Here is a 5,470-nt window from a genome sequence, read left to right on the forward strand (position 1 = left end):
CTTTCTTTCTTTCTTTCTTTCTTTCTTTCGTTCTTTCTTTATTTCTCTATATCCTTTTACCTTCTTTCTAAAATCTTTCTTTCTGTCTTTCTATCTTTTTTCATTTCTTTCTTTCCGTTCTTTCTTTCTGTCTTTTACTCCTCCCTTTCTTTCTTTTTCTTTCTTTTATTTTTTTTTGCTTTCATTCATTCTTCTTTTTTTCTTCTTTCTTCTTTCTTTTTCTCCTTTCTTTCTAGCTTTCTTCTTTCGTTATTTCCTTCTTTCTTTTATTCTATCTTTCCTTCTTTCTCGTTTTTCTGTTTTGTTCACATTAAGTATTTAACCACTGTATACATTTTACAGCAGACCGTACTACCACCCTACTTGCCCGGAAGTGACGATTTGGTTACGTCCAGGGTACTATTACTGGAGATATATTATATATAACAACGATAAGACGAGAACGTACAAGTATTGCTATAACTACTGGTATATCTCTATAATAGAGTGTGCTTGGTAGGTTATGAACTTTTCTGATATTTATATCATATATTTTTGATATATGTCGTTCTATTTTCAATCGATGTATTGTAATTTATATAAGTATGAAATAAAACGGCGCCAGTTATCGAACCTCCAAGAGGAAGATTTTGAGTTGAGCAACATTATTTGATGCTATAATTATGATAAATTTAAATATAATAAAACACCCTCAGCATTATATGGATAAGTGCTCAAATATCTTCAGAAAAAGAACATTAAAACAATCCGAACATGTACTAAATGTGTTGGAATTATTGTCTTGAGGGTAAAATTAGTCAAGTACTGCGGTTTCCGCTTGTTTGCTTCATTTTTCAACTTTCAGTCAAACGCATTTATTCATTTGCTTATAGTATATAGTCTATATAATGGCCTTTTTACGGCCCGATCTGTTGCTATGCAACATCAAGCTAATGTATCAATTTTGGTTTTGCCCTACGCAAAACGCAAAACGAGCATGCCAAAGATATATATCGCGTTGCTATGGAACTAGCATATTGTTAAAAGGTCTATTGGCATGTTTAACTTGCTTTTGGTTAAGGTGTCCGCCTCTCAACTAAGGGTTCTACAGGGACTTAGGACAGTTTCCTCGTACTATTAACTAGTTCCCTAAAGTGGACTCGGGGTGGCTGAAATAAGATTCGAGCTTTTAGTTACGGTCGTCCTGATATAAATAAGTTTCTAATTGTTTGTTGATATACGTATTGTACATTACCCTGTATCTTAGATACTTGACATGTCAGTTTCTAACATTGATCACTACAGTCATGTAGAGTGAAGGTCACGTGAATCATGTGCACGTTCACTGAGGTTTAAATAAGACTAATTTTTCTACTGGTCATCACAACGTTGACGTGAGCGGTGAAAATGTCCATCATAGAACTCCTAGTCAATTAAATTGCATATGACTATTTATATACACTTTTTAACAACTCTTGACTTTTGATTTGCAGCAATTATTGTCGTTTCAACCTCAGCCCTCACTCATACTATGACCGAAGGTACAGATGCTTGGAGGAATATAGGTAAAATAAACTTCACACCAAATTAAACTTCGTATGATCTTGTTCACTTTAAAATTAATTTTTTTTACATCACTGTTTTATTTTTCCCATTGTATAACGGTATATAGCCATGTTAGATTGTGTGTTATTAAATCATCCATCATAGTTTGTTGATACAAATGATATAAAAGTACATACATTTAAACAGGAGCATATACATGTATACCTTTTTATGTCTTCTGATAAAGCGGATAGCGCGTGCGCGAAATCACTGCTGCTAAACAAAATTGAATATTTTCTTAGGAAACATTTCATTTTGTTTTCGTATATGAGCCGTGTCATGACAAAACCAACACAATTGGTTTGCGACCAGCATGGATCCAGACCAGCCTGCGCATCCGCGCAGTCTGATCAGGATCCATGCTGTTCGCTTATCAACTCTATTACAAGTAGAGAAACTGATAGCGAACAGCATGGATCCTGATCAGACTGCGCGGATACCCACTATATTGGTTTTGTCGTGACACGGCTCATATATGTTTTCACACTTTGACAGAAAGCTTGCAGTCGTCAGGTTAGCTCAATAGGTAGAGCTTTGGACTTTGAATCGGGCGACCCAGGTTCGATTCCCGCACGGCGCAGCTGGTCACTTTCGTTGTGATTGATCATGAAATCTTTTCTACGGTCATTCGCACTGCTCAGGTATATGTGCAGAAGTATCAGTTCCTTGCGAAAGTAAATGCAACTTGTACTGGTAAACGATGCGGTGGTTGAACTGTGCACTGGAAAATTCAAAGAGATCCGGAGTGAAAACTACCAACACCACCACCACAGTAAGCTTGCTGGCGGCAACAGATTCCGCCAGTACAAACAGTTAAGACCGTGCGGTTTGAACATGGTCTGCTCTGTCCGCTAACACCAGAGTTCTGCTGTACGTATTTTAAAATGTTCAACTTTTTATTAGATTGAACTATGCAATAGTCCATTTCAGTCTCATAACAAAGAAAGCGATGTATGGGTAAAAAAATCAATAAAATCCTACCTACACTATTTTTTTAAATTCAAGTTTAATCAATTTTCAGATACGAACTAGTTGCCGTGAGATGCTACTCAGTCACTGTTAACCAAGAGGGACAAATTGTCGGAAAGCCATCATGGGGTAAAATCGAGTACAGACATATCCGACTTCCGAAAGATTGCTGCTGTCACTACTACGGTTACTACTACAGAGATACTCTCCGCCAGTGTGCCGTACCAGCTTAAACTCCAGTATGCCGCATCATCTTAAGGAAATTAAAGTTACAAAAAAAACATATTTATTTACTCTGTGTCTGCAGGCAAATTCAACCCCTCAATCAGTGCAGACCAAGTTCATCCCTGCGGTTTGTTCATGGTCTGCACTGTCCACTACTCATTGCTGTACTTTTCCCCTAAAATGATAAATGGTTTTGTCCAGACTGAAAGATGGACAAGTCGATTTAAGATATTTAGGGTGGTAATGGTTATAACAAATAAGTGATTATTCAAAATCCAAGTGGCGCTTTGCACGATTTATGCAAAATGTTGCTACAATTAACATTAATAATCGTATTTTTACCCTGTTATTAACAATTAAATCTATTTCTGTATATATATACACTTTGTAAATAAGTAAAGACACATTTTCCACGCTTTGTTATTTCTAAGTGATTAGAACACTTACTAAAATGTCCATACATAACGTATATCATGAACCTGGAGGCGTGACTCTTTAATAAGTTCTTGCTCGTAAATATGAGTCAAATATAAATATATATATCCACATAAATAAAGTTATTTTACGCATTGTCTCGTCCTCCTTTCTTTTTATTACCTTCAGATTTATTTCATATTTACTCATTATTATTATAGAGAAAGAAATTTCTCTCATTTTCATTTACTTTTCATTGAAAAACAAAATGGTGAAATATTTAGAACAAAAAACTTTTTTTATATTATCAAAAGTAATAGTATACAGCCAACCCTGTGAAAAAGTCATCCGAAGAAGAGACCATGCATGGCCTTTATAGCGAAGTGGTCTTTATTCGAAGGTTTTTTGTTGTATTTTAATCAATAAAGATTTGTTAAAGAGTTGTCTTCAATTACAGGGTGGTATTTATTCGAAAGTGGTCTCTAACCAAGGTTTAACTGTATTTCGATATTTGTTTAAACATGTACACATGTACTTACGATCAAGTCCCTTCCTATACCCCTCGGAATGCGTACGTTGCAGAGAAGGCTCACGGCATCGGCAGGAGATTATGGCGAAAAATAAACAAAGACCAGAACTTGTAATTGTGGACCAGCTGCCTATGTCCTGACTAATACCGAAGGGATTGGCCCTACAAAGTAGGCAGGGACGACGATGAATGTGTGCTAGGATGCGTGAGCCCCTAGCACAGAGAGTAACGAGTTGAAAGGCAGGCATAACAGCCCTTTTCAGGGTTACCTCCTCCTTTTCATATCGTCTCACTATGATTCTCATTGGCCGCCGTACAGTGACCTACTTTTGGCTCAAAATTAATATTGTTGGCTAAAACTGCGTTGAAATTACATGAATGTAAAGTATCGCCACTTTTTGCTTCAAAATTTACCCTTGAAGGGCATGACTTGTGACACGCGACACCACATTAACCATCGATAAAGTCCCTGGTGAACTTGACTGACATTAGTTTTGAACACGATTTATATAAGAAAATGAGAACCCCGAAGCCACACAAGCACATCTTGAACAACACGTCAGTCTATGCAAATAACTCGAAACTATTTTTCAATAGCGTTAAAGGGAGACACAGCCAAATTTTTTATTTCTTCGTTTTCAATTCTGTAAGTGTCCTCAAAATGAATACCCTAGACAGTCACAGAAACACTTTTTTTCTGATTATAAAGTACCGTATTAAATGATGGTTTTCCAACCTTGCCCACGTGGGTCAGGTTAGAGAGTTAAGATTTTATAATAGTTGTCACAGTGAACTTTTGAAACGTTAAAGAACATCTAAAATGAATGACTTAGACTTGTTTCAATCATACAATATCCACAATATCTGTTATTGCAACTTCCAGGGTTTGTTCTAGTCACAAAGCTTATTTTAAAACTACTCGGTGATTCTGTCGGCTTCTAAATTTCGTTCAACATAATATAGATATATTTACGCTTCAAATCCAAAATATTTAGAATTTAATACAGAAATTAATGCTGGGATTTTAGAAAATGTCATTTTAGCGTGATTTGAGTTCATAAGATCATTTTAATAATTTTGTCATTAATTTGCCCTCAAGTATCCTTTTAAAGGGAAGAAACTCTTACAGGCAAATACAAATTTTCTAATGCTGATTTATTTCCCTTTACAGTAAATGTCTAATTAGTGATAATACGACGTAGAAATAATCTTCTCTGCGAACGATGTAGATATCAAACAATGTACATGAAAAAATAATAAAGCAATCAAGATATCGATTGATGTTGATATCAAATGATATAAAATATAAAGTGATGTAGATATGAAGTGATGTAGATATCAAATGATGTAGTGATGTAGATATCAAATGATGTAGTGATGTAGATATCAAATGATGTAGTGATGTAGATATCAAATGGTTAGATATCAAATGATGTAGATATCAAGTGATATAAAGTATAATGTGATGTAGATATGAAGTGAGTTAGATATAAAACGATGAAGAAATCAAATGTAAATATTAATCTGATTTTATTGACCTGTTAACAAGCACGCACACACGCATATACATGCGCACACACTGGCTGCGTACAAACATACACTACTGAAGAACAAGGCCGATCTAAAGAAATATTTATAACAGTAAATAAAATTGATCACAGAGAATATATTTTTTAACAAATCCATAAAAAAACAAACCAAGACTGCATCCCCAAGACAGTTTTATAACAACACAATGATAATTATTTT

General features: G+C 35.1%; 1 long non-coding RNA gene across 1 annotated transcript; it reads left to right on the top strand.

Annotated features, from left to right (window-relative positions):
* Window positions 1-314: 314 nt before the first annotated feature.
* Window positions 315-3,347, top strand: LOC132734427 (uncharacterized). Its single transcript, XR_009626315.1, has 3 exons — window positions 315-495; window positions 1,473-1,544; window positions 2,606-3,347. It is a non-coding gene; the product is annotated as an uncharacterized LOC132734427 (long non-coding RNA).
* Window positions 3,348-5,470: the final 2,123 nt, after the last annotated feature.

The sequence above is a fragment of the Ruditapes philippinarum genome, unplaced genomic scaffold, assembly GCF_026571515.1.
Source record: "Ruditapes philippinarum isolate M1 unplaced genomic scaffold, ASM2657151v2 ctg5928_1_1_1_1, whole genome shotgun sequence".
NCBI lineage: Eukaryota > Metazoa > Mollusca > Bivalvia > Venerida > Veneridae > Ruditapes > Ruditapes philippinarum.